Source organism: Bufo bufo, chromosome 1 (assembly GCF_905171765.1).
Source record: "Bufo bufo chromosome 1, aBufBuf1.1, whole genome shotgun sequence".
In the NCBI taxonomy this organism is placed as follows: domain Eukaryota; kingdom Metazoa; phylum Chordata; class Amphibia; order Anura; family Bufonidae; genus Bufo; species Bufo bufo.
The window spans coordinates 237,556,021-237,579,983 of NC_053389.1; positions in this window are offsets into that span (position 1 = coordinate 237,556,021).

Here is a 23,963-nt window from a genome sequence, read left to right on the forward strand (position 1 = left end):
ATAGACTGCAGAACACCAAATCTACCAGTTTAAACCCCCCTCTCCACCCCAAATTAGTACCATATCTAGGCAAATTTGCATTTCAGGGTCCTAGGAAAGCTGGGCTACCAATATGTTGAACTGTAATACACCACAGAATACCAAAACTACCAGGACAAATACCCCTCCTCACTCTTAAATGGTGCCAAAGCTAGGCAAATTTGTGTTTCAGGGTCCTAGGAAAGCTGGGGTTCTTGCATAATGTAAGGGTAACATTATCTGGATAGTGTGTACAGATTCACAAGACTTTTAATAAATTTTTTCTACACTGATGGAAATCTTTCATACCTATATAGGCAAACTTGACACTTAGGCACCTGACAAAGCTGGTTAGCACAGTGCCCTACTGCTGCTGTATAGTATACCTGCACAAACAGGGGGAGGTCTTGTAAGAAGCTGCTGAAGTTTAGCAGTTCCTACCCCTTTCACAGTGCTCTGAGAGTGCTTTGAAATGTACTTCCTGTTTGCTTGTGAGGTCATGTTAGCGCACATATACTGAGCTTCGACTCTTATAGCAGCCTGTCTCCAGCCAAAGATGGAGAGGCAGGGAGGAAGGAGACACTTGTCTGGCTGTAACTCTAGGAACTCTCTGTAACTTTAGGAACTCTCCTAAAACTGTTTTCTGTAGTAGTTTGTAGATGTACAACTTGAAAGAAGTAAAGGCAAACTTTTTTTAGCAAGTTAGGATTTTTTTTTCTTGTTTTTCTAGGTTTAGTGTCCTTTAAATTCTCATTACTTCTTCTTTACAGGTGATTGCTTACCTTCTGTTTACTTCCAGGTAGTTTTACTCAAAGTTCACTGGTATCTTCCAAATACTTCTTACCCATTGACCTTCTCCGACCATTCTTCCTGGCATTGCTACAGTACGTTACCAGTCAGTATTAAACTTTCTGACATGTCTCCTAACACTGTCTTCATGGAATACCTCCTGACCATTAGCTCTTTTAAATCATACAACCCACTTTCATCTATAAGGTTTTCAAACATTGTACTATGAAAAGAGTGGACCACTGAGACATGCTTATCCTCTGCTGGAATCAGATGTACCACAATTATGCATGGGTAGGATGGTAAACTGAAATGAGGAAAGAGTTGTTCGGGGTTCCATACTGTGGAGAGCTTTGTGGGTGAGAATGAGAAGTTTAAAGGGAGTCTGTCACCACATTTGGACATTATAGACCGCTTACATAGCGTTCTGGCATAACTTTAGATTAATTAAATGGTACCTTTGTTGCGTTCTGGCCGGGGCATGCGGACTACGATGCCCACTGTGGGCACGGCATCGCTGTAGCTACTGCGCATGCTCCGGCCAACGGCGCAAACCCAGCTGCAAGGAGGCGGATCAGAGTCGCGCAAGAGAAGAGGAGGGCATCACAGTGCGCATGCCCCAGCCAAGCAAGGCAGAGTGCAGGTGCGGGATTTCGCAGAGAAGGGCGGGCATAGGCTGGGGCGGGGATATTAACAAAAGAGGATGAGCAGCCTGGGCTCCAAAGAAGTTAACGCGGCCCCTGGGCTCTTGCGAGCCCTCATTTACATATGAATAAAAGCCAGTTTTTGCCGCAGGTGAACCGCAGAAGAACACAACAAAGGTACCATTTGATTCATCTAAAGTTATGCCAGAACGCTATGTAAGCGGTCTATAATGTCCAAATGTGGTGACAGACTCCCTTTAATATAAATCCTGTACAGTGGCGGATCCAGGCAATCCCCGTTGCCCCCCCCCGAGCTGCTCAGAGGTGGGGGTGGGGGCGGCGGCGGCGGGGCACAGGGAGATGAGCGCTTCCATTGTGGAAGCGCTCATCTCTATAGTCATCTGTATCGCCGTCCTCAGGACAGCGATACAGAAGGCTGTGCGGAGGAGCAGGGGAGGTGCGTCTCTTCCCTGTTCCTCTGATAGGCTGCAGGCACTAGGCCGGCAGCCTATCAGAGGCCGGCACAGGCGGCGTGATGACGTCATCGCGCCACCTGAGCCATACAGCCCGGGACACAGGCCGGAAGAGGCCTGCATCGCATCGCTGCCAAGGAGGTAAGTATAAGTGTTTATTTTTTTATATATATACAATACTTTTACTGGCACATTGGGGGGGGGGGGGGGCTGTTATTACTGGCACATAATGGGGGGCTGTTATTACTGGCACATAATGGGGGGGCTGTTATTACTGGCACATGATTGGGGGGGCTGTTATTACTGGCACATGATTGGGGGGAGTGCTGTTATTACTGGCACATGATTGGGGGGGAGTGCTTTTATTACTGGCACATGATTGGGGGCACTATAGGGGCATCTACTGAGGCCACAAAGAAGGGGTATTTTATATGGGGGCTCTGTACAGTAGACTTTTATACTGGGACACATTATGGTGGGTACTATGGGGAAGGGGGGAGAGGAGTACTATGGGGTCATCTACGGGGGGCACTAAGAAGGGGTATTTTATACTTGCAAATTATGGGGGACACTGAGTGCATCTACTGGGGCATTTTATGCTGGTACATTATGGGGGCACTAGGAGGAAAGGGGGAGAGAAGCACTATGGAGGCATTTACTGGGGGCATTATATTGGGGTATTTTATACTGGCACATTATGGGGGCACTATGGGGACATTAGCTCAACTGGGGGAATTACAAGGGGGTATTTTTTGCACTGTCACATTATAAGGAGAATTATTTCTACTGGGGGGGGGGGGGGGGCATTATGATGGGCTTTATTTCTCCCCCATGGTATGACCCCCTAATAGCAGCACCAGCCTCTCCCTGCTCTGTTATCCCTCTGCCCCTTCTCCAAATCCTTATTATGAAATCTTTCTCATTAGGATAAAACACAACATCAGCTCCACCGAGCCCCCTAGTATTGAAGTGGTGTCCGAGATTCCCAAGGGCCAAGTCAAGTAATTGTAAGTTTTCATGTGAAATATGTTTGTTATACACATATAGCCTACACTGTGCCACACAATATACAGTATACCTCTACACTGTGTAGTCTGTTCTATAAGCACCATTGTTTTGTGGCGGCGGACAGAAAATAATCTGGAAGTGCCCCTCCCGAGACCAGGCTCTGGATCCGCCACTGATCCTGTACTGTATGGGCAATCAGTGCAATGACTGGCACAGATTGGAGGCTTCAGAGTAGCTGTTAGACAAATAGGTGACCCTGGCTGCTGCTTCAAAGATAGATTGGAGAGGGGAGAGTGGTGAGGGGGAGACCAACTAGTAATGTGTTACTGTGATCGAGAGGGGAATGGATCAAGGCAACAATGAGAGTTTTTGTTTTTCCATAGCAAAAAAGGGGCAGTTTTTAGAGATGGTTTTTGAGATTCAGGACAAATGATTGAATATAAGTGTGCAACGTGCCGACCCCTAGGGCCGATCATGTCTCAGGTTTATTAGGAATGCCAAGTGGTGTGGCCTTAATGATTTCTATGTGTGTCACAGTGCTCCTACCTGGATACCGTCGAGCCCCAGGGTTAGGCCCCGCAGCAATAAAGGGGAGAGTTGTAGGAGGTAGAAAATAAGTTGAGTCCAGACTTGGTGAAAGTTTAATAGCTTTTCTTGAATAAACGCGCATCCAGACAAGATCAGATTTTCTCTTGGTTCCAGCAGGTTTTGAGATAAGTTGGCAGGAAAACTTGAATATTCTACTTGCTCTCTCTGCTGTGCTAAACTCAGGCTTCAGTCGGATTACTGGACTCTGTAGCTATTCTAGTACCTTTGGAGTGGGGTGCCTTTGACTGTTGACCTCCTTGTGATACTCTGTCTCTTAATCTGTAAGGAGTCATGGTGCTCTATGAGCTGCTTCCTTGGGAGACTTCTGCTGCAGGAGGGGGACCCTTCCCCTTACTGCTACATCTTGACTCGTCTGCTCCCAAAACTAGACTAGAACTAAGAAGGACTAAACACTTCATGTAGCCCCTCCCTTGGTAGGAAGCAGAACTAGGCCACTTCTGCCTAACAGGTAGGGGAAAATGGAATGGCAAGTTCCATTCTATCTAAAAATATGTCTGACAAATCCTCTGCCACCTGCTGGTGAACCAGGCACATTACATAAACATAGCAGTTTCATAGCAATTTTATGAATGCACTGTCAATGTCAATGTAGAAGGACCTGTAATAAATACACAGATGACATTAGAGGTTAGCCTATTAGGGACAGTGGTGGGGTACTACAAGAGGTGAAGGAAAGGTTAGTGTTAACCATAACACCAAGACAGCGGGCCCGCTTCCTAGGCGTGATGGTAGTGCCACATGCTGAGATGGTGATATGTTTAGGTAGGTTAGTAGATGGAGAAAACACTAGTAGTTCAGTTTCAGATAGAGAGAGGACATGATGTTAGAGGCAGTGGACAGACAGTCACTGGTGTTCTGTAGTACAGCATGGGTGATGTCATGGGAAGCTGGGTGTCATCGGCATAGAGATGGATCTGAAAAACAAATCTGCTAATAATCTGTCCAATAGGGGCTTTGTAGAGAGAAAAGAGGAGAGGGCCTAGGACTGAACCCTAAAGACCCCAACAGCAAGAGGGAGAGGAGGGGAAAAAGAGCAAGCAAATGACACACTGAAGGAGCAGCCAGAGAGATAAGAAGAAAACCAAGAGAGAACGCTGCAAACCAGCATCATAATCATTGCAGCACAGGCCTTGAAAAGAGTCAAATCTACTTGAGAAGAGTCATGGTTATTCATAATCTCTTGCACTCTCACCCATCTGCTGAAGATTGGCAGTTCTCTTGTCACGGTCCCTCAGGTGACTGATGTCAGGAGATCAAGGAGACTGGCTGAGCGTCAAGGAATCTAACAGCCTCCTTGATTTCTCTTGATTCAGTATTGATAGGGTTAATGACCACTACCCTTTTCTCAGCTGTTGTTCAGTGGTCATGACTTCTACCCTTTATAGTCTGACCCCACCTTTCTGACTATGCGGTAGATAGCTTCATTTGGGTTTGGCTGAGCTGGTTTGAGGTCGTTTCTGGTGTTCCTGTTCGCCCCTCTCTTCAGAAGTTAAGTGTTGCGTTTGTTTGTTATATTCCCTGTTGTTTGTATCTGAGCCTGAGACAGAGACTTCCATTCGTCCATCTGGGGGAGGAATGGGTTGTCTCTGGTCCTAACCTTATTCCAGGGCCTTATAGGGATATTAGGTATATTAATATTCCTACCTTCAAGGTCTATTCAGATTGATAGGTAGTTAGGGCCCGGATCAGGGTTGTTTAGGAGGTGTCCTGTTCCTTCCCTAGTTTCCAGGCCCAGTTACTGTTCCCCTTCCCTACTGTGTTCAGTGTGGAAGTTTTCCCCCACACTGATCATGACATCTCTCCCAGGGAGAAAACTAGGTAGAAGACTGTCAGTCATCAGCAGGTGGGCGGGAGAGCAGGAATTCATGAATAACCATGACTCTTCTCAGCTGGCCGTGACTCTTTTCCAGGCCCAGTCTGATTGTGATGTTGGTTCTCGACAACCACTTACTTTCAACTTTTAAATGACAGACCTCTGAAATCAACTCACCTGTCTCTACTTTATTCTGCTGTTAGTATGTGCAGCATAAAGTTGATGACAGGTTCCCTTTAAGGACAATAGATTGGAGCATGGTGAGGAGGAGATGGTGGTCTACAGTGTCAAATTCTGAAGAGAGATTGAGTAGAATTAGTAAAGTGTAGTCATCATTGCATTTAGCTGTCGGAAAGACATTTGTCACGTTGGTTAGGGCAGTTTCTATAGAATGTAGAGTGGGAAAACCAGATTTTAATAGATCTAGGAGAAAGTTAGCTGAGAGAAAGCAGAAAAGGCAGAGCAGGCTAGACGCTCCAGAAGTTCAGAGATTAAGGGGAGATCAGAAACAGGTTTGTAGTAAGTTGCACAGGATGGGTCAGGAGAATTTTAATTTAATAATGACAGAATGTTTGAAAGAAGGGGAAGAGAGAAAATTTTAGTTAGGTGAGTAGTAGCAGCTGGGGAGAGAGACTGGAGGTGGTGTGAGGAGATAATGTCAGTAGTACATGTGGTAGGATTAGAAAAAGAGAAGGGTCTGGAGACTTCCTCTCCTGTGATTGGGTCGAATGTGGAGAGTGAGCCAGAAGAGATGCGGGGGGGGAGGGATCAATAGTATTTAGAAGCTGGGAGCTGATTTCTTCATGGATATTTTAGATTTTCTCTTTGAAGTAAAGGGGGGAAAATAAGTATTTGAAACACTAGCGATTCTGCTAGTTTCCCCACCTACAAAGAATGGAAAGGTCTGTCATTTTTATCGCAAGTACACTTCAACTGTGAGACAGAATCTAAAAAAAATCCAATAGGCTGCTTGCCTATTGTCCTGTTGCCCATCCCAGTCTTGTGCAGGTCTACAATTTTGTCCCTGGTGTCCTTAAACAGCTCTTTGGTCTTAGCCATGGTGGAGAGGTTGGAGTGTGTGCAATCAATACAGGTAATGAGTGCAGAGTAGGAGGGCTTCTTAAAGAAAAAAATACAGGTCTGTGAGAGCCAGAATTCTTGCTGGTTGGTAGTTGATCAAATACTTATTTCATGCAATAAAATACAAATTAATTATTTAAAAATAATACAATGTGATTTTCTGGATTTTTTTTTTAGATTCTGTCACAGTTGAAGTGTACCTACGATAAAAATGACAGACCTCTCCATTCTTTGTAGGTGGGAAAACATTCTTATAGGGAATTTAGATTGTGAACACCACTGGAGACACAGAGTGATGATAATGTCTGTAAAGTGTATTATAAAAGCAAGTAAAATAAAAATGATAATAGTGCACCTTGCAGGTCAAGATAGCACCTACTGTATCTATATGTACACTTCAGCCTTTACTGCCCTCCACCATGGCAGATATGACCATCAACCTATACCCCTAAGAATTTATATTACTTCTAACCCCTTCTCTACTCAAGACTCCAGAGATATTAAGGTCCTCATACACAATGGAGTATTGTTGGCAAACCTGCTGAGAACGGCGGGTTAGGCCTAAAGTCTAATATATATGGGGAGTTCCCGACTCTTCCTGACAGATGATGTCGGAGGAACAAAGGATTGATCAAAGTGAATAGCTTTGTCCGATTCTTCCATTCTCTCAGGAGATAAGCCTCTGCCAGTGGATCTCTTCTCTATGTAAGTGCATGTGTAAGGAAGAGTCAGGAGATATGCTGTAGCTGTCAGCTGAATGTGTATGGCCGCTGACATGCAGTTCTCTTAGCTTAATGGAGCAGGCAGAAGCAGGAGCCCACTCCACTCAGCTAATCCTGGCATAGTACATGGGTACAGGGTACCCATGTGCTATGCCAAGAGTTAGTAATCTTACGGGGAGCACGGGCAGGAGCAGCAATGTGCGCTCCTGCCCATACTCACAGCGCTGCTGCGGCCCATTCATAAACTGTGCTCCGTACTCCGTACACCACTGAGCAGTCATCGGTGTACAAAGAACAGAGTTTTAGGCCCAATTCACACGTCCGCAATTTTGTTCCGCATTTTGCAGGACCCATTCATTTCTATGGGGCAGCACGATGTGCTGCCCGGATACGGAATTGCGGACCCGCACTTCTGGGTCCGCAATTCCGTTCCCGAAAAAAATAGAACATGTCCTATTCTTGTCCGCAATTGCGGACAAGAACAGGCATATTCTATTAGTGCCGGCAATGTGTGGCCCACAAAATGCGGAACGCACATTGCCGCTGTCCGTGTTTTGTGGATCCGTGGATCCGCAAAACACGTTACGGATGTGTGAATGAAGCCTTAAGCGTACAGCAAATGGTGTGCTTTAGGCAGGGAAAAGTGTAGTAACAATAGAATATTGATTAATAAAGTATATTAGAGATTGTTTTATTAGGGCTTTAGGGACAACATATTAAAAGTTTCCATAAAGGTTTAGTTACTCTTTAACCTTTACACCCACCCATGTAAAAACATATGATATAGTATACAGAGAAAGCTGGCAAGTGAATATCATGGACATTTTGTTGCATCTGTCTTCGGCACCAACAACCCTCCACTCTCTTTTTAAACCACTATGTTTGGTCCTGCGCTTTGTTCTCATCGCGCTTTTATTAGACTTAGGGATGTCACGTCTTATGATTGAATAACTCTATCAGACACCCTTGTCATGGATCAGACATCCCAGTGAATACAATGGAATTTGAGTCACTCTCACCCAGTAAAATGTGTCAGTTTAGCTTAGAAATGCCGCTAATACAGCTGGTGAGCCGCGCTCTTGAAAGCCACTCTCAGCGTGATCCGCGTGTTTATATGTCTCTAACATCAACAAAACTACCACTTAAATTATCGTTCTGGTTTCGCCATCACTTAGGATTCAGCCTTGAAATACCTGATTACTATGCAAGCTCCTTATAAGTGACAGATAAAAGGAAGAAATCCTGAATCTAAACAACTGCGAACAAAGACTGTGGACGCAAAGTAATGAGAGCGGTCTTGGATTTGACACTAAAAGCCTTGTGCACTAATTGAGTGACTCGTCTTTGTCCTGCCTTTCTCGTTCTGCCATCTTATAAGCCACGTTGCCAGCCTCTCCGGCCTCGCCTGCCTCCCTCCATTCCAGTCTTCTGTTCCTGCAAATTAACAGTAATTCATTATGACACAGCATATCTTCTCCGCTAAAAGACGCTGCCTGCATCACCTGACCCTTCCCTTCTACCCCTCCTCAGCCCTTTCTTCTCCCCAAGCCTCTTGACTTCCCGGGGCCCATTGGTGTCAGGAAGCATTGTGGCTTGACTGATATGCACCAAGTAAGTTATTCCTACTGACAGTTTATTATTGCAAATGTCAGACAATGGCTGACTCCTTCTTATGCCATAAAGGTTCCAGACCTGACAGATTTGACTTGTGTCTCATAAGGAACTGAAGATGGATTTTATGAGGAGGCTAGGGAGAAACATGGCGGAACAGTTGCTGTATTGCTCTTATGGGTGGAAGTCTAGATGTTCACATACAGTTAAGCAAGTGGACCCAGTAAACACCACAAGATGGTGGTACTATTAGATGTTTACTGTATGGTGGTAGTATTTAAGTATAACATTGTCATACTCTATGTTTACTGTTTGGTGGTAGTACTTAGGTATTATACTGTTATATGTTCACTGTATGGTGGTAGTATTTTGGTATAATACCTTCATATGTTTACTGTATAGTGGTAGTGGTGTCATATGTTCACTATACAGTGGTAGTATTTGTGTATTATACTATCATAGTGTATGGTTACTGTATAGTGGTAGTGGTGTCATATGTTCACTATACGGTGGTAGTATTTGTGTATTATACTGTCATATTGTATGGTTACTGTATAGTGGTAGTGGTGTCATATGTTCACTATACGGTGGTAGTATTTGTGTATTATACTATCATAGTGTATGGTTACTGTATAGTGGTAGTGGTGTCATATGTTCACTATACGGTGGTAGTATTTGTGTATTATACTGTCATAGTGTATGGTTACTGTATAGTGGTAGTGGTGTCATATGTTCACTATACGGTGGTAGTATTTGTGTATTATACTATCATAGTGTATGGTTACTGTATAGTGGTAGTGGTGTCATATGTTCACTATACGGTGGTAGTATTTGTGTATTATACTATCAAAGTGTATGGTTACTGTATAGTGGTAGTGGTGTCATATGTTCACTATACGGTGGTAGTATTTGTGTATTATACTATCATAGTGTATGGTTACTGTATAGTGGTAGTGGTGTCATATGTTCACTATACGGTGGTAGTATTTGTGTATTATACTGTCATATTGTATGGTTACTGTATAGTGGTAGTACTTAGATATCTGTCATACGTTCACTGTATAGTGGCAGTACTAGGTATTATACTGTCATATGTTTTGTGTAAAATGGTAGTATTGGTTATTATAATACTTATAAACCTACAAAAATCTCTGTCTATAGTCTACAGCGCAACACTCCACCTGGGACAAGACACAATGTCATAACAAAAAAGCCAGTGGAAATAATATAGTGTATGTGGACCCAGCACATTATGAATTATGTAATGTTTGTTAATATGAACTGTATTTTTTTAATTTCTTAATTTTTATTTCTTATTTATTAATTGCACTTATTATCACTGGATTTCAGATGTTGATGCAGTATAGCTAAATCATGTAACAATTCTTTTAATAATCATGTTTTTAATACACCTGTGATGCGGAGTGTGTTTGTTACCATTTTTCAACTGGATATGACAACTGCGTCAATATATGCACTGACACTTTAAGAAATTTTTCCAGATATGGGATAGACAAATTGTACAACATTTGTTACTATTGCTATCCCTTTATATATTAGTATGGATGGTAATCTGGATGTTAGCACGTTTTGGTCAGTAGGTTTTATTAATTATGTCGATTGTGGGTCTAATATGGAGTACTGTTATATATAGATGTATTAAACATGCTGTGTATTACCAGCAACCCCTGAGATATAATTTTAGCTGTCCTGTTTATGTGAGCTCCTCCGCTTATGGCCATAATTTTGCGTGTCTCGCAATTCCGCGCATGTGCTGCCCGGCTCAATCTCGATGTGCTCCTTGTCGTCATCACGCTCTGCGCAAGCGCAGTGTGGTGGCGCAGACGCGCTGGGAGATGGCGCCATGCATCATGTCGGCGTCGCGCCCGCTTGGTTGGAGCACAGATGTCTGCAATCCAGGTATTTACCCACTGATGTTACCCGTATATATACCCTGCTTTTTTACACTTTCATACCTCCTGACGAAGCCGCTGAGGTGAAACGCGCGTCGAGGTCTTGCGCTTAGGGCTTTCTCATCTCTCCTGGGCTAGATCATGTCTTCAGGTACGTCCCCGGTTAGATGTGCCTACTAAGCCACGGCCACGTAGAGTATCCATATTAGGCCTATGATATTTACTATGCTGTGAATATACCATCACTGTGCTGTGTTCATAGACTTGGCTGTGAATATATCACTATAATGCTATTTACATACATGTTGTTTATGGTTACCAGGGGGGCAGGCTGTGGATCTCACAAATGTCCAGGGATTACTTTCTGATTCAACCGTACCACGGTGTAAAATCCCCTATTGGGGTGCTTGACACATGGTATCACCTTTTTGTGGTGCACAACTTGGGCTGTTGTGAGACACAACATATGGCCTGGTACCCGGTAAGTGCTTGCTAGCTCTGTGGGGACACATGGTTGTCCAGTTGAGGGAATGCCCTTCGCTTCTCTGTATACCTTTTCCATCTTGCCCTTTTTTCCTTCATATTTTTATATGCAATAAAGTTGATATTATTTTTTATATGTTATTTCCACTGGCTTTTTTGTTATGACATTGGTTATTATAATCAAGAGAAGATACAAGCGGCACTTCTGCTTTCAGCGGTGCGGTGCGCGCGTCCCGGGAGGAAGATCCACAGATAATGGTATAGTAAGGACCAGCACTCGCTTCAGTAATAATTTCAAATAGATTTAATGGTCACATACAAATGATAAGTGACGCGTGCGTTTCGGCTACTGTGAGCCTTTGTCAAAGGCTCACAGTAGCCGAAACGCACGCGTCACTTATCATTTGTATGTGACCATTAAATCTATTTGAAATTATTACTGAAGCGAGTGCTGGTCCTTACTATACCATTGGTTATTATAATGTCATATGTTCACTGTATGGTGGTAATGTTTGGGTATTATACTGTCATATGTTTATTGTATAATGGTAGTATTTGGGTATTATACTGTCATATGTTCACTATACGGTGGTAGCATTTATGTATTATACTGTCATATTGTATGGTTACTGTATGGTGGTAGTACTTAGGTATCATACTGTCATATGTTCACTGTATAGTGGCGGTACTAGGTATTATACTGTCATATGTTTTGTGTAAAATGGTAGTATTGGTTATTATCATATCATATGTTCACTGTATGGTGGTAATGTTTGGGTATTATACAGTGATATTTACACAACATGGTGATATTATTTGTACTAAACCAACATATATGTTCACAATAGGGTAGTGTTTTTCAGCTACTGTGCTGTCATGTGTTCACAGTATGGTAGCATCATTTGGGTATTATACTATGATATGTTCACTGTGTGTTGGCATTAATTGGGTACCATACTGTTATGAGTTCACTGTATGGTCGTACTATACTGTCATTTATTTATTTTATACACTTATAAAGCACTGCTATATTGTGCAGAACTTTACAGACATTAGCATTACACTGTCCCCAAAGGGGCTCACAATCTAAGTTCCCCATCAATATGTATTTGGAGTGTGGGAGGAAACCAGAGTATCCAGAGAAAACCCACGCAAACATGGGGAGAACATACAAACTCCTTACAGATGTCCTTGCATGCATGGTGGCAAGTTTTGGGTACTATATTGCCATGTGTTCACAATATTGTAGTAGTATATGGAACCATACCGTGATCAATCATTAAATCATGGTATTATTTGAGTACTATACTGTTATACAGTGAGGAACAGAAGTATTTGAACACCCTGCGATTTTGCAAGTTCTCCCACTTGGAAATCATGGAGGGGTCTGAAATTCACATTGTAGGTGCATTCCCACTCTGAGAGACAGAATAAAATAAAATAAAAAAATCAGGAAATCACATTGTATGATTTTTAAAGAATTTATTTGTCTTGCACTGCTGAACATAAGTATTTGAACACCTGAGAAAATCAGTGTTAAAGAGGACCTTTCACTACAATAAAAAATGTAAACTAAGTATACAGACATGGAGAGCGGCACCCAGGGATCTCCCTGCACTTACTGTTATCCCTGGGCGCCGCTCCGTTCTCCCGGTATAGGCTCCGGTATCTTCATATGTTCGGCTCAGCTGGGTGGAGCCTGCCGGCGTCTCCTTCTCCCAGGCTGTAGTGCTGGCCAATCCCAGCGCTCAGCTAATAGCCTGAGAAGTCTTTTCAGGGAGATTGTTTTTAATACAGGTCAGAAAAAAGAATCATTACTCACCTTCGCTGATTCCTCACTGCTCTTCACTTTCTGGTTCAAGTTCTATATGCTGGAAAATCCAGGAAAGGTACGTTGAGCCAATCACAGGCTGAAGTGGGTCAGTAATTGGCTAAGTGGCCTTTCCTGGCATTTGCAGTGTATCAGGCCAGAACTGGGAAGTAAAGAGCAGCAGGGACTGGAGATAAGCAATGCTTCTTTTTTATTTTTAACCCCTGCTAACTATATTGTACAAAAAAAGAATTTCCCTTTAAGATTACAAGTGCTGATTATGATCAGCTGGACTGGATTCATTAATGGAGGGACTTCGGATTTTCCCCAATAGTCCGGACCTATAAACCATACTGCTGAAACGTACCCTACCCAGGATATAAAGCAAAGATTCAGTTATTAATACCTGCAGTTTAGTGACCAAGGATCCTGCCACGTTTGAGACCCCCATAGAGACCCCTCTCTGCAGTCACCATCATTTGTTAAATATATGTGAGGGGAAGAAACTTCTGGCAAGGGACAGAAACCCCTCATAGAAGTCATCATCCTGCAGCTCCACTCAGTGCAAACGTGATATTCCATAGCCGTCTGGATGTCATTTATAAGTGAATAATTCCAATTAGCCACAGATGTTTTAAAGGCACGCTTCATTTATTTATACAAAGACACCCATTTCATAGCTGTCACATCTCCACATCTAATAAACCAGGATTTCCTGCGTTGACAATTCACCTGCTCTGCTAAAGTCCATGTCCCTCTGAGGGTCTTTTGTTTGAGCAGGAATTATCCACATGTACAATGTGTATCATCTGTGACATGATTACGTTCACTGATCTGACAGCAGCAACATTATATAATGCCGAGATTATTATAGATCTATATGCAGGACACTGGTGGAAACTGGATAAAGGGAACAGTCAGCAATTGTCAGTATTATTATAAATATCCAGTGTCCACTTAAATATTTTAATTCTTAAAACCAGGGGTCAACTGTTGTGAAACCACAATTCCCAGCATGCACACTTTCTCAACTGTAACCGAAACTCCCATAGAAGTGAATGCTACATATTAGGCTACTTTCACACTGGCGTTTCTGGGTCCGCTTGTGAAATCTGTTTCAGGGCTCTCACAAGCGGCCCAAAACGGATCAGTTCAGCCCCAATGCATTCTGAATGGATAAGGATCCGTTCAGAATGCATCAATTTGGCTGCGTTTGGTCTCCGTTGTGTTTTTTAGGCGGTCAATAAAAACGCAGCTTGCAGCGTTTTGGTGACCATTTGACTATGCAGAGCCAAACGGATCCGTCCTGACTCACAATGTAAGTCAATGGGGACGGATCCGTTTTTCACTGACACAATATGGTGCAATTTAAAACGGATCCGTCCCCCATTGACTTTCAATGTAAGTCAAGACGCATCCTTTTTGACTTAGACTTTTTTTTTTTTATGAATAATGCAATCGGATCAGTTATTAACGGATACAAGCGTTTGCATTATTGGTGCAGATCCGTCTGTGCAGATACAAGACGGATCCGCACCAAACGCGAGTGTGAAAGTAGCCTTATAGTTTAACAACAGCTGGAGCGCAGGAGGTTGCTGAATTGTTCTAATCCATAAGGACCAGTATTATGGCAACTATATTCTGGTACATAGGAGGCAGTATTACAGTAGTTATTTTTTGTACCTATAGGGTAGTATTATAGTCATTATACTCTTGTACATAGGGGGCAATATTATAGTAGTTATATTCTTATACATAGAAGGCAGTATTATAGTAAGTATATTCTTGTACATAGGGGCAGTATTATAGTAGTTATATTCTTGTGCATAGGACATAGCATTATAGTAGTTACATTTGTGTATATAGGGGATAGTATTATAGTAGGTACATTCTTGTATATAGGAAACAGTTGTATAATATTTATATTCTTATACATAGGAGGTAGTATTATAGTAGTTATATTCTTGTACATAGGAGGCAGTATTATAGCAGTTATACTATGGTACACAGGAGGCAATATTATAAAAGTTATATTCTTGTACATTGGAGGCAGTATTATAGTAGTTATACATAGGAGCAGTATTATAATAGTTATACTCTTGCACACAGGAGGCAGTATTATAGTAGTTATATTCTTGTACATTGGAGGCAGTATTATAGTAGTTATATTCTTGTATATAGGATGCAGTATTATAGTAGTTATACATAGGAGCAGTATTATAATAGTTATACTCCTGTACATAGGAGGCAATATTATGGTAGGTATATTCTTGTACATACTGTAGGTGCAGTATTATAGTGGTTATATACTTGTGCATAGGACATAGTATTATAGTAGTTACTTTCTTGTATATAGGGAATAGGGGCAGTGGCGTGCCTAGGGTGTTTGGCACCCGGGGCGGGTCCTTTTTTTGGCACCCCCCACCAATACTTTAAAAAAATTGTACCCCCTTACAGTACTATTGCCCTCATTGTACAACCTTCACAGTCGTTTTGTCAAGATATGTGCCCCCTCATGGTAGTTATGCCCATATTGTGCCCCTTCAAGGTAGTGATGCCTTCACTGTACAACTTTCACAGTAATTATGCCCACATTGTGCCCCTTTAAAGTACTTATCCCTTCATTGTGCCCCCTTCACAGTTGTAATGCCCTCTTTGTGCCTCCCTCACAGTAGTTATGCCCTCTCTGTGCCCATTTCAAAGTAGTAATGCCCTATCTGTGCCCACTTCATAGTTATAATGCCCATTGTATCCCATTTATAGTAGTAATGCCCATTGTGCCCCCCTAATACTAGTAATGCCCTTTGTAGTAGTATTGCCCTCTGTGCCCCCTTTGTAGTAGTATTGCCCTCTGTGCCCCCTTTGTAGTAGTAATGCCTTCTGTGCCCCCTTTGTAGTAGTAATGCCCTCTGTGCCCCATCCATGGTAGAAATAACCTCTGTGCCCCCACCATGGTAGAAATGCCCTCTGTTAAATAATAATAAAAAAAACCACAGTACCTACTCACCCGTTCCTGAAGCTCACAGTCCTCTCTCCCCTACAGACACAGATCGCTCTGCAGCACTGTGTGGGCGGAGCTTATGCAGATTTCTGGGCTGCAGGATCTGCCCACACTGGCCGGCAGCGCGATCTGTGTCTGCAGGCTGAATGGTGGTGCGAGGAGAAGTCTTCCTGCTTCACCATTCAGTGCCCCCCGCAGAGCGCAGGGAGCTGAGTGACAGGACCACAGCTCCCTGTGCTCCTGCAATGAACGCTTCCATCTATATTGATAGAAGTGCTCATTGCTTCTAGGCTCTGGCACCCCCTGAGAGCCAGTACCCGGGACGAATCCCCCCCCCCCCCACCCGGACACGCCACTGGATAGGGTGTAGTATTATAGTAAGCAAGGGCACACATACCAGCGGCCCACCGTAGTAGGGTGTCCTGCACTAACCTCTTTCTTCCAGCAGACAATGAGCACAGCAGGGTCATACAGTGCTTGGGGAGGAAGGGCCTGCACTGTATGAAAGAAGATGAGAATTCCAGTACAGCTTAAGGACCTTTGATGATGTCATCAATGGGAGGATCCAAAGTAGGAAGACTGTACAGCCACTGGCAGGGGCTTTGCTAGATCAAAACATTCGGGCCTGAGTCCCTGATGTTTTGTCCCAGGCCCCGAATGTCCTGCCTGCCTGTTAGATATAACTGTATTGCCATCCTCAGGACGGCAATACAATTGAATCTAAAGCACTGCAAGAGCTGAAAGACCTGTGATGACCTCACAGGTCATGCGATCAGTTCAAATGCAGTGGCTGAAAAGGACCTGGGATGATGTCACCATCATGTGACCAGTGCAGGAGAGGACGGCTCAGCAGTGAAGAGAAGCCCTGGGAAGAGGCTGAGGTAAGATCTGCTACATGAGGAGAGGTAAGTGAAGATTACTCAGTGTGAGAGGCAGAGCAATGTTGAAAGTTGTAGTTATTTAACTGGGACTGCATGTTGGTAGTGTTGAGTGCAAATATTCAAATATCGAATTTTTATCGCTAATATCGCCACTTCGAGAGTTCATGAATATTTAGAATATAGTGCTATATATTCGTTATATCGATCACATGATTTCGCTCTGCTTCTTGCTTGTGGGCCAATGAGAAGGAAGCAAAGTCAAGTTCACAACAATACTTAGTGCACCAATCAGTAATCTGTAGTCAGACCTGCTAAAATGTGAAGTTGCACAAAGTGCGAAAAAATTTGCTAATCACTGCCGATTAGCGCAATCGCGAATATATTGGAGCACTTGACTCTATCTGCATATTAGGCTATTCTAATGTTCTGCCGTGCCAACCATTTTCTCCAGTCTCAGGAGAAACTCATGAAACTTCTAGCAGCTTGAAAAATGTAGCCAAAGTGACCCACGCCTGTATTTTGCGTTACGAATTTGCATTACACAATTTTTACATTGCCGATTTTTCACATTCAATAAATCAATCTCGAATTCGCGACTATATGACAAATATTTTACAAAATATTTGTGAAATATCGCAAATTCTAATATAGCCCCTGCCGCTCATCACTATATGTTAGGGCTGAAGGGAGGGAAGTTATTTACATGGGACAGTGAGGTGGAGTGATGTTAATTACATGGGACTGAAATTTGGAAGTGGCTGGGGAAGGGTGATGTTATTTACATGGGACTGTATGTTGAGGGGAAATGTTATTTACAGTTGCAAGAAAAAGTATGTGAACCCTTTAGAATGATATGGATTTCTGCAGAAATTGGTCATAAAATGTGATCTGATCTTCATCTAAGTCACAACATTAGACAATCACAGTCTGCTTAAACTAATAACACACAAAGAATTAAATGTTACCATGTTTTTATTGAACACATCATGGAAACATTCAAAGTGCAGGTGGAAAAAGTATGTGAACCCCTAGACTAATGACATCTCCAAGAGCTAATTGGAGTGAGGTGTCAGGCAACTGGAGTCCAATCAATGAGGTGAGATTGGAGGTGTTGGTTACAGCTGCCCTGCCCTATAAAAAACACACACCAGTTCTGGGTTTGCTTTTCACAAGAAACATTCCCTGATGTGAATGATGCCTCGTACAAAAGAACTCTCAGAAGACCTAGGATTAAGAATTGTTGACTTGCATAAAGCTGGAAAGGGTTATAAAAGTATCTCCAAAAGTCTTGCTGTTCATCAGTCCACGGTAAGACAAATTGTCTATAAATGGAGAAAGTTCAGCACTGCTGCTACTCGCCCTAGGAGTGGCTGTCCTATAAAGATGACTGCAAGAGCACAGCGCAGACTGCTCAATGAGGTGAAGAAGAATCCTAGAGTGTCAGCTAAAGACTTACAAAACTCTGTGGCATATGCTAACATCCCTGTTAGCGAATCTACGATACGTAAAACACTAAACAAGAATGGATTTCATGGGAGGATATCACAGAGGAAGCCACTGCTGTCCAAATAAAACATTGCTGCATGTTTACAGTTTGCACAAGAGCACCTGGATGTTCCACAGCAGTACTGGCAAAATATTCTGTGGACAGATGAAACCAAAGTTGAGTTGTTTGTAAAAAAACACACAACACTATGTGTGGAGAAAAAGAGGCACAGCACACCAACATCAAAACCTCATCCCAACTGTGAAGTATGGTGGTGGGGGCATCATGGTTTGGGGCTGCTTTGCTGCATCATGGCCTGGACGGATTGCTATCATCGAAGGAAAAATGAATTCCCAAGTTTATCAAGACATTTTGCAGGAGTACTAAAGGCCATCTGTCCACCAGCTGAAGCTCAACAGAAGATGGGTGTTGCAACAGGACAACGACCCAAAGCTTAGAAGTAAATTGACAACAGAATGGCTTAAACAGAAGAAAATACACCTTCTGGAGTGGCCCAGTCAGAGTCCTGACCTCAACCCGATTGAGATGCTGTGGCATGACCTCAAGAAAGCGATTCACACCAGACATCCCAAGAATATTGCTGAACTGAAACAGTTCTGTAAAGAGGAATGGTCAAGAATTACTCCTGACTGTTTTGCACGTCTGATCTGCAACTACAGGAAACGCTTGGTTGAAGTTATTGCTGCCAAAGGAGGTTCACCCAGTTATTAAATCCAAGGATTCACATACTTTTTCCACCTGCACTGTGAATGTTTACATGGTGTGTTCAATAAAAACATGGTAACATTTAATTCTTTGTGTGTTATTAGTTTAAGCAGACTGTGATTGCCTATTGTTGTGACTTAGATGAAGAGCAGATCACATTTTATGACCAATTTGTGCAGAAAGCCATATCATTCCAAAGGGTTCACATACTTTTTCTTGCAACTGTATATGGGACTGCATGTTGGAGGTGGCTGGGGAGGGGGTGATTTTATTTACATGGGACTGTATTTTAAAGGTGTCTGCCATGTATTGTGCCCCTCCCAACCTGTGGACATGCCCCTTTTACAGATAATGTAGTAGTCCTATGTAACACCACAGATAACATGGTGGTAACTCTCTAAGTACAGATAATGTAGTAGATGGGTATAAGTTCCCAGAATTCAGAACACGCACAGTGTGACCTGAAGTCTGGGGCCAGGATGCGGCAGGGTGGGCCAAATTCTCAATCCACCCCCCAACCCTACCGTGAAACAAATATGTGTTTGGACATTATATACATCACAAAAAAATATACAGTATAATACAGCACCACATACCTCATCCATCCAGTGACATCTCCTGTGATGTAGACTTTCCTCAACGTATTCATTCGGAGATAAGACCGCCATGATACCTTCTTTCAGCCGCGTCTCATCTCTGCAGAGTTTTATTATTATTATTAGTTATTATTATATATAATAGCCCCTCTGTATAATATATAATGGCCCCTCTGTAATATTAGGATATATAATGGGCCATTATATATCCTAATAATACAGAGGGGGCCATTATATATTATAATAATACGGGGGTATCATTATATATAGTAATTATACAGAGGGTCCATTATATATCCTAATATTACAGAGGGGTCATTATATATAATAATTATACAGAGGGGCCACTATATATATAATAATAATAATAATACAGAGGGGGCCATTATATATCCTAATATTACAGAGGGGTCACTATATATAATATACAGGGGGGATATTATATATTATAGTTATACAGAGGGGCCATAATATATAATAATTATACAAGGGGGCCATTATATATTATACATAGGGGCCATTATATATTATAATTATACAGAGAGGCTATTAATAATGGCCCCCCTGTATAATTATTATATATAATGGCCCCTCTGTATAATATATAATGGCCCCCTTGTATAATTATTAGATATTATGGCCCCACTGTATAACTATAATATATAATGGCCCCCTGTATAATATATCATGGCCCCTAAGTAGGCTCTGTATAATATAAAATGGTGCCCATTCTTTCTAAATATACCGGCCTCCAGTACTTATGTAAAAAAAAATAAAAAATTGTACTCACCTCTCTTCATCGCCTCTTGTAGTCTTTGCTTGGGAGTTTTGGCGCAGGCAGTCAGGAACACATCACCGTGCCCTCCTGCGCCGCGTCATCAGGTCATCTCGCGAGACCCGGCGCAGGAGGTCACGGTGATATAATCGCGATCTCCTGCGCCATTCTACTGCTTCTTATGTTTACTTCACTTTATTATTTTCAAAAGGTGTCAATTTCACTCAATAATCACATGAGCATTAAATGACACTATTACAATATAGTAATACAGGATCACGCAGGATCCCCATTGTCAATAACAATCAGTATTAACAAATGGTACCAATAAGTACAAAACATTAGAAAATAAAAAGAACATACTCAAATACCCTGCAATATTCATATCATATTGCAGATTAGTAATCTTGTCCCTCACCCCTAGAGACCCTACAAAAATCTACTGCTTCTTAAAACTTCAGGCCTGGCCTGAAGCTTATGAGGCAGAACGGAGGGGATGGGAGCCATAGGCATCCATCACCCTCATTATACTGCCTTCTGCCTGGCGCCCCCTACAATTTGGCGCCTGGGGCAACGGCCCCCCTGGCCTCCCCTCTGCTACGCCCCTGCATGGGTCTGTATGTTGGAAGGGGCAGGAGAGATGGTGTGATGTTATTTACATGGGACTGTATTTTGGAGGGGGCTGTAGATAGAGATGGGTGTTATTTACATGGGACTGTATATTGGAGGGGGTTGGAGAGATGGTTTGATGGTATTTATATGGGACTCTGTGGCGGAGGGAGGGAAATAGTGTTATTTACATGGGACTGTATGGCGGAGGTGCTGAGGAATTATAATTTCTGAGGACACTAAATGGAGGAATATAACTACGGGGGGCACTGCAGACGGCATTATAAATATTGGAGGCACTTCAGGGCGAGCTTTATAACAGTAGGGGGCGATATAACTAAAGGGGGCACTGCAGGTGGCAATATAAATATTTGGGGCGCTTCAGGGCGAGCATTATAACAGTAGGGGGCAGTATAAATACTGGGGGCACTGTGGGGGCATTTTAAATCCAGGGGACATTAGGCGTTCTTATTACTACTGGAGGCTCTATTGCAGGGATCCGCATTATTTCTACTAAGAACACTATGATAGAATGATAGATAGAATGTGTCGGCAGATAAGAACCATTTGACCCATCTAGTCTGCCCAATATACTGAATACTATGAATAGCCCTTGGCCCTATCTTATATGAAGGATGGCCTTATGCCTATCCCATGCATGCTTAAACTCCTTCACTGTATATGCAGCTACCACTTCTGCAGGAAGGCTATTCCATGCATCCACTACTCTCTCAGTAAAGTAATTCTTCCTGATATTACTTTTAAACCTTTGCCCCTCTAATTTAAAACTATGTCCACTTGTAGCAGTTTTTCTTCTTTTAAATATTCTTTCCTCTTTTACCTTGTTGATTCCCTTTATGTATTTAACCACCTCCGCTCCCCTAGCTTAAACACCCTTAATGACCAGACCACTTTTTACAATTCTGCACTACACTACTTTCACGGTTTATTGCTCGGTCATGCAACTTACCACCCAAATGAATTTTACCTCCTTTTCTTCTCACTAATAGAGCTTTCATTTGGTGGTATTTCATTGCTGCTGACATTTTTTGTTATTAATCGAAATTTACCGAAATTTTTGCAAAAAAATGACATTTTTCACTTTCAGTTGCAATTATTATTTTTGTTTAAATACATTTCTATATAAAAAAATTCTAAATTTATTGTTCTACATGTCTTTGATAAAAAAAAAAAGAAAAAGTATATATTTATTGGTTTGGGTAAAAGTTATAGCGTTTACAAACTATGGTACAAAAATGTAAATTTCCGCATTTTGAAGCAGCTCTGACTTTCTGAGCACCTGTCATGTTTCCTGAGGTTCTACAATGCCCAGACAGTAGAAAACCCCCACAAATGACCCCATTTCGGAAAGTAGACACCCTAACGTATTCACTGATGGGCATAGTGAGATTATGGAAGTTTTTATTTTTTGTCACAAGTTAGTGGAAAATGATGATTTTTTATTTATTTTTTTCTTACAAAGTCTCATATTCCACTAACTTGTGACAAAAAATAAAAACTTCCATAATCTCACTATGCCCATCACGAAATACCTTGGGGTGTCTTCTTTCCAAAATGGGGTCACTTGTGGGGTAGTTATACTGCCCTGGCAATTTAGGGGCCCTAATGCGTGAGAAGTAGTTTGAAATTCAAATGTGTAAAAAATGTCCTGTTAAATCCTAAAGGTGCTCTTTAGAATGTGGGCCCCTTTGCCCACCTAGGCTGCAAGAAAGTGTCACACATGTGATATCGCCATACTCAGGAGAAGTAGGGTAATGTGTTTTGGGGTGTATTTTTACATATACCCATGCTGGGTGAGATAAATATCTCTGTAAAAGTCAACTTTTCCCATTTTTTTATACAAAGTTGTCATTTTAGAGCAGGCATCCTCAAACTGTGGCCCTCCAGCTGTTGTAAAACTACAACTCCCACAATGCCCTGCTGTAGGCTGATACCTGTAGGCTGTTCGGGCATGCTGGGAGTTGTAGTTTTGCAACAGCTGGAGGGCCGCAGTTTGAGGATGCCTGTTTTAGAGAGATATTTCTCTCACCCAGCATGGGTATATGTAAAAACGCATTGCCCTACTTCTCCTGAGTACGGCGATACCACATGTGTGACACTTTTTTGCAGCCTAGGTGCGCAAAGGGGCCCAAATTCCTTTTAGGAGGGCATTTTTAGACATTTGGATTCCAGACTTCTTCTCACGCTTTAGGGCCCCTAAAATGCCAGGGCAGTATAAATACCCCACATGTGACCCCATTTTGGAAAGAAGACACCCCAAGGTATTCCTTGAGGGGCATGGCGAGTTCATAGAAGTTTTTTTTTTTGGCACAAGTTAGCGGAAATTGATTTTTTTTAGTTTTTTCTCACAAAGTCTCCCTTTCCGGTAACTTGTGACAAAAAGTTCAATCTTTCATGGACTCAATATGCCCCTCAGCGAATACCTTGGGGTATCTTCTTTCCGAAATGGGGTCACTTGTGGGGTATTTATACTGCCCTGGCATTTTAGGGGCCCTAAAGCGTGAGAAGAAGTCTGGAATATAAATGTCTAAAAAATTTTACGCATTTGGATTCCGTGAGGGGTATGGTGAGTTCATGTGAGATTTTATATTTTGTCACAAGTTAGTGTAATATGAGACTTTGTAAGAAAAAACAAAAAAAACACTAACTTGTGACAAAAAAAAAAAAATCTTCTATGAACTCGCCATGCCCCTCAAAAGTGATCTTTTTATAGCGCCACAGCGATTTTACGGTGTTTTTGCAGTGATCAGAAAAAAATAATTCTGTCACTGCGGTGGGGCGGACTGAACGCAAGTGTGCGCACAAGATCAGGCCTGATCGGGCGAACACTGCGTTTTTTGTAGAGCCTATAGAACATGTCCTATTCTTGTCCGCAATTGCGGACAAAAAAAGGCA